The following is a 12,074-nucleotide window of genomic DNA, read 5'->3' as shown; positions in this document are numbered from 1 at the left end:
ATAAACTTGTCATTTAACTTAATGCGAATGGGATGCCGGTCCTAAACAAAACATGTCCACCCAAAAACACAAGATAAAAGAGGAAAAAAGATAGTATTAGGCATAAGAATATGAAATGGTGTAAGGCCATGTAACACACGACTAGGAGTCCTATTAATGAGATAGACTGCAGTAAGAACAACCATGTGCCAATAAGACTTTGGCACATGCATACCACGAAGAAGACAACGTACAACAGACATAATATGACGATTTTTACGTTCGGTTACACTATTTTGTTCAAGGGTCCAAGGACATGAAAGTTGTTGAAGAATACCCGTTCGATTAAGGTGGGAACGAAAATCGTTGGAGATGTATTCCCCACCATTATCAGAGTGGATGTTCCTAACAACTGTACAAAATTAGGTCTTAACCATTTGCAAAAACTTAATGAAGATGGGAAACACATCAGACTTGCGGTGAAGTAAATAGACCCAAGTGCACCTAGTGTGATAATCAATAAAAGTCACATAATAACGATGACCCGAAAAAGCAAGAACGGGAGAGGGACCCCAAACATCAGAATGAATAAAGTCAAAAGCACTAGGGCCCGTGTCACATGTGGTATATAACTAGTACGGATATGTTTAGACAACTCACGAGTAACCCAATGAAATTTAGAATCCTTGCAAACTTTATTTAATAAAGGGAAAAGTTGACATAAATATTGAACGTTAACATGACCCATACAGGCGTGCCATAACTCTAAAGTTAGAACACGCAAAACACAAGATATAGAAGGAAGCAAAACAGACACCTAAAAACTAGCTAAAGTCGAAGAAGGTTGGTCCGGTGGATCCCCAAAGTAGAATGACCCGTCGCACTCATATCCCCTGCCAAAAATCCCCTGCGAACTCAGGTCCAGTAAAAGATATGAAGAAGGTAAGAAGATGATAGCGCAATTAAAGGTTTTGGCAAGACGACTAACAAATAAGAGATTATAAGCAAACTTGGAAACATGCAACATAGAAAATAAAGTGATATCAGGGGATAAAGACACAACACCCTTATGTTGGACAGAAGAGCAAGAACAATCAGCAAGACACACAGATTGGGCACAAGTGGAGGGTTCAGGACAGGAAAGAAGAGAAAGCACACCAATCATATGATCATTAGCCCCAAAATCCATGAAGGACTAGCAGACCGAACACGGAAAGCAGTAAAAGAACCTGTAGCAAGGGTGGCAGTAGAGGATGATGGACCAAGAGAACCAATGGTGAGGGACCCAAGTTGAGTTTGAAGTTGACCAATATGAGTCTGTAGCTATGTTGTAGGTTAGGGACATTAGGAGACTCAAAAGCAAGAGTAACTTCCACCAACATAGCAGTGCGAGCAAAGCCAGAACCACATGGAGCAGGACCACAAGGACGAAAAGGGCAGGCCTCAACTCAAGATGAAGTTTGAAGTAACGGGTGTCCATGCGCACCACAATGATGACAAGTAACAGAACCAATGGAACTTCGAGAACCAGCACTCATAGCAAGAGCTATCTGATCTGCTAAAACTAGAGGGACTGAAGGAACACTAGGCTAAACCAATTGCCGACAACGCTCATCACTGTCAATACTGGCAAAAGCCTTATAAAGAGATGGCATAGGTGATGTGTTTAGAATTTGAATTCAAAGAGATTCAAATTCATAGTTTAAACCCATGAGAAACTGATAAGTGTGTTGTCCGGCAAGCCCCTTGGACACAATGGAGGCTGCTTCTAGTGGAAGGTTAGTCAAAGGCTCATATTAAGCAAGTTCCGTCTGAAGATATCCAAAGAATTCAGCTACAGAACGGCCAAGAGAGGATTGAGAGGCTCGTGCTATATCCTAGTAAAGCTCGAAGATACGTGCATCATTGTGAGCATGAGCGTACACCTGTGACAATGCTTGCCAAAACCTCAAAACTGTATCGCAATAAAGAAACATATGATAAATTCGATCTTCCATGGAATTGAACATCCATCCCAATATAGTGCAGTTATCAATATCCCACTGAGCACGTATAGGGTCTGTCATAGCTGGCAGGGTAATAGTAGATAAAAGCCAATGAGTCTTTCCCTTTCCCCCAAGATAGAGTTTAAGGGAACGGCTCCAAGCATCAAAAATTTTCCCATCCAACACCACACTCGTAATACAATGAATAGGAGTGTGATAGGAAAGAGAAAAATTAGTACTTAGAACAGGCACAGGTTTGGTGGAGACCGTAGTAGATACCTCAGTAGGAATGGTATAAGATGAGTTATCCATAGGGAGATGATGAGGGTTGAAATAGATAGCAATACAGCAATACAGTCCGAGTAAACCAGAAAAGCGGGAAAAAACTCAACAGCTAAATGCTACCGAATAAATCTGGTAGCCCACAAAAAGAAAAGGCAAAAAGAGGTCCAGAAAAGTGCTTAAAGCATCAACGCTATATCCTGGAGAACAGAGAAAAAAGGGGTTCAGACCACCCTAAAGAGGATGTCGAAGTACTCTAGGCCAAGATGAGACCTGGTCAACAGCAGTAAAGCCCTCGGCAGGTGTAATACAGTCTTGCCGAGGGGTATAGAAGGGTGGGTAAGTGGTTTCGGGTGGTCTAGGAGTAGCGGGTTAGGCTGTCGGGTGGTCTAGAGGGGAGAGGTGGTCCGTTGGCTACTGGAGCAAGAAGAAAGAAGATGAAGAAACTACTGGACAGTGAAGAACAGGGGCCGAGAGCGAGGAGGGGGTGGTCTAAGGTTTTTGTGTTTTGGCTCTGATACCAAAAAGGATGAAAAGAATTATTTTGACTTACCTATGAATGAAGTAGAGCCTTGAATTTATAATAAAACAATATTACAAAATAGGAAACGAACAAAATAGGAAACGAAGATAAAAAAATGCATTAAATGTGTGATGGACATAATCACAGATTTTATACACACTACTCTAATTACAATCTCACTATTTCCTAATTCCAACACTACCATAATTATAATATCACTATTTCTTAATTCCAACATCCTCCCTGCTACCAAACCCCTCTTTCTCTCTCCCTCCCTCCTCTGCATCTCACGCCTAGAGGCTTATAAAAGTGTTTTATAAATTATTTTGTTATAAAACATAGTCACCACATAAATAGGGTTAATGATTACCTTCTTTCTAATTTTGTGATATTGTCAACATGGCGAAATCCATGCTGCAGAATGCCTAAATCCTCTGGATAAAGTAAATTCATGTTAGCATACAAACACAAAATGCTAAGCAAGTTATTATGAGAATCAAAGAGAGAACTTATAAGAAAAAAATGAATCCCAAGAAATTGCACTGAAAAACAAAAATATGTCTATAAAACTATGGCATTATGGTAACTATGTAACCATCCTCTGTTTTGGTAATCCAACATCCAAGAGAATTCCCACCCCGACTAGCAAAGTATTTTCACACTTATAACCATAGGTTCACAGTAACATAATTCTTAACTAGCTACCAATAAACAGGAAATTAACACATACATTTTACCCCAACACAAGAAGAGCAATTCAATTGTCCTACATTATTAAAGGTCTCATTAATCCTCAAATAAGAACATCCAAGTCTGAAGTTAAACGAAAATCCCCATCACCCTCAAACAGGATAACCCCAACTTACACTTCGCTAGTACTCTAGTTAAGCAAAAACAACAAAGCCTAAGTAATTCTAAACTACATTCTTGTTCGAGGGATCCATGATTGAATTTAGCATATACAACAAGCCTTTAAACCACTAGATTACCCTGAGTGGATTCCATTGCTTCCCTTTTTAACTAAAATTACAATAGCACCTTTTGTAATCAACAAAATCAAATCCACTGTTCCCATTTTTTATTCCTTAATTCTCTCTTGATTTACCTTCTCACTCGCGTCTTACTCGTTCCTTGAAGACACCAATAAATATCCATTTACAACTAAAAACATTAAAACATAATTCAATTTCTTATCCATCCTATTAAACTATTTCATTGTATTCATACATTCCTTATTCTTCTCACCACCTATTATATTCTTCCACATTTATTTACTTACTTAATTTTTCTTAATAATTATATTTCAAATTAATTGCTCACATGCACTCATGTGCATATAATTTAGCCACCCAAACATGCCATCTTATCATGTGATATATTCGACGTACCATTACTTTCCGTTGACACTCCAAACCAATGTACTCAAATTCTATTATATGCTATCTACTATTACTTCACCCACCAAAATATAATAATTTAATAATGTATTATTTTGTGTCGGGATATCACACTCTCCCCTCTTAAAAATTTTGTCTCGAAGTTTACCATCCTTAATACCTTGAAACTCAATAGACATGCTTCCGTTGCACACTCAAATAAAAATTATTAACTTCTTATGTTTAAGAGACTTGAATGATCACATTCTCAAATTTAAAGTTCAATACCCATGCAAGACAACGACTCTCAAAACCTCGAAGTCACACCTATGTCTGATAAACACAATTCTAACTTCTATCTTCTTAGACCTCAAGTACTTAGTACACTGAATCTTGCACACATTTAACTAATCAACTGCACAATTATTCCTCAATCCATCAACAAAATATCATTAATAAATGAGTGCACCCACCCAACTAACAATTAAAATATTGTTATCCAAATATCCCATAAGTCGTACGCCTTAAATTATCCTAGTCTTTCATATGCTAACTTGTCACTCTTAAATTTAATGAATTAATACAACTAAATCTTTAAAGTACAAATTACCCAATCACTCCACGGACCAAGTTCGAACAACGGATTGTAATTACTACCGAATCCAAAATCGACAATAACATTATTGCGCCAAAACCATGAGTTCTCTAACAATAACCATATTTCCTCCCCTCCCATCTCCACATGATTTGTTTTGCACTATATATGTTATTCCCCCCACAAAATTACTCAGCCAAAAGGGAAAACGGAGGAGAAGGTCTCTCAGTAAAGAATTGGCACCATCATTCTCTAATGAGGAATTGTCATCATGTCCTACCTAGTAGATCCCACTCACTAGATAAAATAAGACAACAATTGCAACACCAAATACAAATACTGTACATCTACATTTGAACAATGAACTAGCTTCTACCACTCTTTTACTTATCAAACATCAATTAATTCAGGTTCAATGATTTACCAAAATCTCACTGATGTGCAAGCTCCCAAATCAAAGGTATACTGGGTCGTTACTTGAAAACCAAATCCTGTTGCCCAAATATTTTCTTAGTATCAACATTCCCATATGATGTACCATGCAAACACATAATATAGATGATCATAACTTCAAAATCAAATATAACTCAACCATAACCCCTAATCACCCACAAGTGTCAATTCATGGGAAAATTGAGAACAGAAGAACAAAAAAACAGAGCAATTGTCAATTCATAGGAAGCAAATCAGCAACATATTTACATAGATTGAGATGATTGCAAAGCAAAAGAAAGGAATTGTTACGAACAAGATCTAAGCTCTACATTTTCATCGACATGTACACATGTACAGAGAAGGGAAACAAAATATTATAAAAATCTCAGAATATATTAGACTAGAAATGCAGTGTATATATATATATATATAGAGGGAGAGAGAGAGAGAGAGAGATACCTGTGAGAGCTGCGGTGGTCAAAGAGGACAGCGTTGGTGGAGAATGACGGCTATGACAGTGGTGTATATATATAGAGAAAGAGGGGATACTGATGGCAAAGGACGGCAATGGTGGTGCTGGTTGCCGGCAGTGGCGGATGGGCCACGATGGTGGAAGAAGATGGCCGTGACGGTGCTGTATGGGAGAACGGCGGTGAGCGGAGGAGGTGAAGGAGCGTTATGGTTTTAGGTTAAATAAATAAATAACACATAAATATTAAATAGTGTGAATTGTGGATTAGTCCAACAATTTTAATTTTTAATTATTTAAAGAATTTGAAAAAAAAAAATCTATTTTACTTGTTTAGGTCGCAAAATTAAGAGCAATGATTGAGACTCCCACCCCCATAAAATCCCCACAAATCTGAACCACTCATGATGTGGATTCTATACATATATGAGTGGGCCCCACACATACATGAAGGGTCAAGATCACTTTGAGAGTGTGGGGGTCATCCTCAAAGAGGATCCCAAACATTTTCCTAAAATTAAAAAAGATGTAATAAAATATATAGTTAATAATTTAACGATTAGGGTTGGGGGTTTCACATTTGGGTTTAGAGTTTATGATTTTGGGTTTGGGATTTGAAATTTCGGGTTAAGAGATTTAGGGTTTTGGGTTTTCATTGGTTTAGTGATTTTAGTTGTTAGGGGTTTTAAGATTAGGACTTTAGGATTTAAGGTTTAGAGTTTAGGATTTAGAATTTTTTAGCATTTTAAGATTTAGGGTTTAGGGATTAGCGTTTAGGGTTTAAGATTTAAAATTTAGACTTTAGAGTCTAAGGCCTAGGCCCACTACACTAAACGTTAAACCCTAAACCCTAAATCCTAACCCGTGTCACTACACTAAACCCTAACCCCTAGATCCTAGATCCTAAACCTTAAATCCTAAACCCTAAACCTTAGGGCTCCGTTTGTTTTCAGAGATAGAATGGAGGAGATTCATAGTGAGGGAATTTGTAACAACCCTGACCTTTGATTAACTGTTAAACCACGATTAAGGATGCCTAATACGTAATTAAAGGGAAATTCTGTGTTAATTGCATGTGTGTTGCATTATTTATGTTTATATCTGTCTGCTGTAGGAATATATGTTTGTATTTATGTTTTGTTCTGCGAATTAGAGGCTGTATCGGCATCCGATAATAAAATTGACTGAAATTACGTGTTATTTAGGATTTTTAGAAATTTATGGTAAGATTAATTGGAACTCGATTCAAAACCAAAATAATTAGAATAAATAATGTAAATTAATTAGTCACTAATGAAGTACCACTAATCAAGCCTATATAAGGCACAAGTAAACCCTTGATTTCACTTTACACTCTCATTCCCTCATCTTTGAGCTCAAAAACGTGGAAGAGAGAGAGAAGGAAGAAAATTGAGATCAAATGTTAGAAAAAGGGAGAGTTGCTAGGAATTGTTGGAGAATTGAAGAGAATTTGGGAGTTTAAGCTTCTACACTCGTGAATTCAAGACTTTAGATAAGAATTTGGACCTTAAACTTTGTATTCAAGACTTTAGTGCAAGAATTCTAGAGAATGAGGTGTTTATTCATGAGAATTGAGCTTAAATTAAGGAATTCGAGAGCATTCCATGCATGCATGCATGCATATTTTCTTACATTTTGAGTTTAATTGTTAAAAATTCTCACATGCATGTCCCAATTCTACCTTAGTTTTGAGAATTTATCATGTTTTCCATCAATTTACCTTGGTTGATTATGATTTGGAAGCTTTGAACTCAATTCATTACTTACACGTTATGTTTCAAAGTTTTGGGTTTGAATTTGCACAATAAGCATGTTTTTGGGCTTTGATCTTGTGAAATGAATTTGAATTCTCAATGTTTTGCAAGTTTACACATATTTCCTTAAGTTTTGGGGCCCTAAGGTTGCATTTTGAGACTTTGAATTTGAGTTTTGAAGGTTGGAAGCAAATTTGGAAATTTCAGAATTCTGCTTCTCCGCTCGAGCAACAAAACCTGCGCTCGAGCGACCACTCTTTGTTTTGCACTTCCGCTCAAGCGACCAAAAGTTGGCTTAAACGTAAATTGCATGCTCCCAAAAGTTTACAAGTTTTGCAGATCGCTCGAGCGACCAGAGTTGCGCTCGAGCGAAACCTCAGTCTCACGCTAGAGCGACCGTCGAGCGTGCATCGAGTGGAAAAATCAAGCAACCAATACTTTTTGCTAAGTTTACAGACCGCTCGAGCGACAGAAGTTGCGCTAGAACAACCACCCTTATGTTTAAACCTCCGCTCGAGCGAAGGAAACTAAGCTCGAGCGAGGACCCTGTTTTCAGCAAATTTGACTAAGTGTTGCACAGCATGTTTTGGCATCCTCATTGCATCTTAGGAATCCTCAAGCCCTAATTAAAACATAATAATGAGGATAGGCCTTAAAAACACACTACGAACGAAATAAAGTAAGTTAAGTACTATATGAGTGTGTGTTTCAAAATGTATCTATTATGTTTGTCTAGGTCATGCGCCGTAAGCTATCCGGTTATCCGTTCTGTCTATCTACTATTGGAGCCATCTGTGAGTAATAACTTTGTAAAGCTATGTTTAATTTATAAGTATTTTCTGAATGATATAAGATGATCTATTTTCTGAAATATTATTTTCTGTATGAATGAATGGCTGTCCAATGTTTTTGAAATGTATTCGTGGCATCATTAGCTTTAGATGACATCTGTTATCTGTTCTGTTATGTCCCAATTAGGGCCAACTGTACATCTTATGAGCCAATTGTTATGGATCCTTCGGTATACGTCCCATTTATGGGCCAACTGTACGTCTCATGAGCCAACTGTATCGTCTTCACACACGTGAGTTAACTATATGCTTTTATGGCCGTCTCTCTATGGGTCAACTGTTTCTGCTAGTGCTAATGAATGTACCACCTATGATTAATTGCAAATTCTGATTATGAATATGATTCTGAATCTGTTTTTGTTATGAACTCCGATTTCTGAACATGACTATAAATTCTGTTTTTGTTAACTACTGAATCCTGATTTTTATAATTGTATGGACAACGTTCATTAAACCCTTTACCTTGTTATTATTCACTGGACTCTCGCTCACTATTTACTTATGTATGTAGGTGATCAGGCGCATGACCAGGCTCAGAGTTGATGACCTGGAGTTTTGGTTTTGTCAGTCATCTTTTGTGCCTCCCGAGGAGGTTTCGAATGTCATGTGGTCATGTTTTGTGGACGTATAAGACTTGTTTTCTTTTTAGATTTTGAACAAGTTTTCTGTTTATCTGTATTTTGGGCTAAGCACTCTTTTGGCTAAATCTGTAATGAATGTGACGTGTAACTACTGTAATTGTGACGTCATGTGTATGTATATAAAGTTTTTTTGAAATTTTTATTCCATGTATGTCTACACAGCTCAATGGACTATGTATATATTATATATTTGCTTCCGCAGCCCCTTATTATGTGATAATCCGTTCAGAGGCTTATGGTGATCCAAGAATTACTGGCCGGTTACGACGATAAACCTATAGGGGCGGGTTTGAGTCGAGACATGATTAATAGTGAGGAGATTAAGTAAAATTATGCTTGTTTTGACGATAGTTGTTAGTTTAATGATTGTTAAATTATTTTTATATAAAATAATAAAACAAATAAAAAAATACAAAAACATTAAACATTAATATTCAAAAAAAAATGCCCAACATGTAAAAAATTAAAAAAAAAATTTAAAAAAAATTTAAAAAAATTCTAGAAAAAAATAAAACAAATGAAACAATGAATTTATTTAACAAAAGATTAAATATTAATATTCAAAAAAAAAAATATTCCCAACATGTAAAAAATAAAGCAAAAAATTTTTAGTCTGGCGGACTATTTTTCTAATACCACCTCCACCTCCACCTCCACCTCCACCTCTACCTCTACCTCTACCTCTACCATCCCAATCCCCCTTCCAAGGCCCAATCTAATCCCCTACTCCATCTCAATCCCTTTCCCAAATCTACAAACAAACACAACATTAAATGGGTCCCACCTCTACCATCCCTCCCTCTATACCCCAAAACAAATGGGGCCTAAACTCTAAACCCTAAACCCTTCTTGACATTTGTGGCTAAGAAGCACGGATATTTCTCAGGTCTATGTTTGTGTCCAGCATTGACAATCATTGGACACTTCTGGACATTTGTCGGACACGTCCAAATGTGTCATTATTTTTAAACACGCATTGGGTAATTGAGGGGATACAAATGTTCACCCCTTAGACATGCATGAAACACATTATGAGTTTAAAGAAAATAACTTCGAAGACACAATGATAAAAAGAAAAAATATATATAAATTTATTCTTTTAAATTCTTCCTTCTTTATACTTTAGGAATTAGTGTTATGTTACATTTTTATATTATCTTGGAATGAAATACTTTTATGTATGGCATAATAAATATAAAATCATATATTTTGTGTCCTGCATTTTTCTAAAACTGACTTTTCGGTAAGTCACACGTCGTGTCTATGCTTATTAGCGGTATGAAAACCTAGGAAGCATGGGTACGGGTGCGGCATGATACAGGTACACCGATACAGCAAACTCTTTAAAGAAGTAGGGTATGGGTACTGCTGGGTACGCCAAATCCTTTTTTTTAAAGCTAAACATCCAACATACAAATTAAAATTTTAACATCATAATTAAAAAGAGAAATTACAAAACCAAAATAATTTGTGAATTCTTTCACTTCATTCGAGTATATAAATTTTCAAATATTCAAGTAACAATTTAAAACCACCAATATTATGAAAGTAATTACAATGAAATAAATACATCAGAATCAGTTTATGAACCCTAAATTTAAATGTTCCTTAATCTTGTTTTCTTAGATTTTAAATTTTTTTTATCCTTTATTTTATATAATTCTGATTGTGTCTACTATAGAATTATATCAAAAGAAAAAAGAAAAAAAAAATCAAATTTTGGACAGATCAGAAAAACAATAATCAAAGAAGAAGATAATCAAAGAAGAGGAGATTGGCTACAAGAGCAGGTAAGAAAACTCACCGAAACAAGAAAAATCAGACGTTGGACAGATCTGGTTGTTTGCTGCGAAAAAAGAGGAAAAAAATCTGGAAAAAAAAATCAAAGAAAGAGAAAGAAGAATCGAAGAAGAAGTTGAAGGATCGAAGAAGAGGAACCAAGAGAAACTCACAGGAACATTGAGCTTTGCCGTCGACCAACACGTTCGAAGGAGAGTTCAATCGTCGACTGTGTTCTTTCTTCGAACTCGTCGACTGTGTTCTTCGCTAGATATAATCGAATCAAAACAATAAACAATTTAAATTTGTGTTGTGTTTTTATTATTACAAAAGAACCCAAGTTATTTAATTTCTTAAAATTGACAAAAAAAATTGCTTCGATACCCTTACAATTGTTGAATATCTTGTTTTTTACCTCAGTGTACCTAAAAATGTAGTTATCACAAACCAAGCTTCTACATATCATATAAAACATACTCGATGCATTTTTGTCGTACTTAGTACGCGTACAGCCATACCCATCCCTAGGGCTGTGCAAAATACAGTCCAACCAGCTAAAACCACACCGATCCACATCAATCCGTACCACTCTAGGGTTTAGGGTTTAGGATTTTAGGATTTTAGGGTTTTGGGTTTTGGATTTAGGGTTTAGGGTTTTAGGTTTAGGGTTTAGGATTGAGGGTTTAGTGTTTAGGGGTTAGGGTTTAGGGGGTTTAGAGTTTAGGGTTAGGGTTTAGGGGTTAGGGATTAGGGGATAGGGTTTATGGTTTAGGGAAGAAGCAAGCATTAAAAGGCTTTAACCATTCCATTAATATCAATGTAAGATAAATAGCATGCTAATCAGTGACAGTCATCTAAAGCTTCCGTTTCATAATTAGCAAAAAAAAAAGGGGGAGGTTATGCAATATGCATTTCATAACTTGTGTTTGTGCTGGTCGATATTATCATGATGATGTCATCCTCCAAGATTAACAGATTAAAAAAAAAATTGAATAAAAAAAATTCCAATTTATGTGTTAGTTAGTTGGATAAAAAAAATTACAGCATTTTTTAGGGTGCTCAGTTTATAAATTATTTTTATAAACTTTCAAGGTCTTAGATCCACGCTCCTTTTGTTTGGATTCATAAGGACAATGTATAATTTGTTTAGGTCTATAAGGATAGTAGTTATCTGTAGAAATTCTTCCTTCTTCACATTCTCACCCTCTCTCTACAAATCCATTTTTTCTTCTTTCTTTCTCTCTCACAGCAGCACCAAAGCTCCGCCACCCTTTTCGGGCACTATCGGCAACCTTGCAGCCCTCCTCATTGTCGCCGGAGACGACATCACCAAAGTCATCATTATCGCCGGAGCTCTTCTCAAGCAAATCTTATACCCTCATTT

General features: G+C 36.3%; 1 protein-coding gene across 50 annotated transcripts in view; it reads right to left on the bottom strand.

Annotated features, from left to right (window-relative positions):
• The window catches only part of LOC114272108 (uncharacterized), a 34,032-nt gene that overhangs the window by 19,635 nt on the left and 2,323 nt on the right, over window positions 1–12,074 (bottom strand). For 4 of the 50 annotated variants that reach the window (XR_014365973.1, XR_014365974.1, XM_028213779.2 and 1 more), the window contains exons 2-5: window positions 10,864–10,957; window positions 10,716–10,757; window positions 5,635–5,809; window positions 3,140–3,203 (exon numbers count right to left, since the gene is read on the bottom strand). The exons of 1 other annotated variant lie outside the window; for it this stretch is intronic. The gene's annotated coding sequence lies outside the window, so the exon portion shown is untranslated. Of the gene's footprint in view, window positions 1–3,139; window positions 3,204–5,164; window positions 5,232–5,634; window positions 5,810–10,715; window positions 10,781–10,863; window positions 10,958–12,074 lie in introns of all 50 variants that reach the window. 45 more of the 50 variants (XR_014365976.1, XR_014365977.1, XM_082924160.1 and 42 more) reach the window with 21 other exon arrangements.

This window comes from Camellia sinensis, chromosome 4 (genome assembly GCF_055761805.1).
Source record: "Camellia sinensis isolate YWXY chromosome 4, ASM5576180v1, whole genome shotgun sequence".
Taxonomy (NCBI): domain Eukaryota; kingdom Viridiplantae; phylum Streptophyta; class Magnoliopsida; order Ericales; family Theaceae; genus Camellia; species Camellia sinensis.
This window is presented reverse-complemented; position numbering and strand designations above follow the sequence as displayed.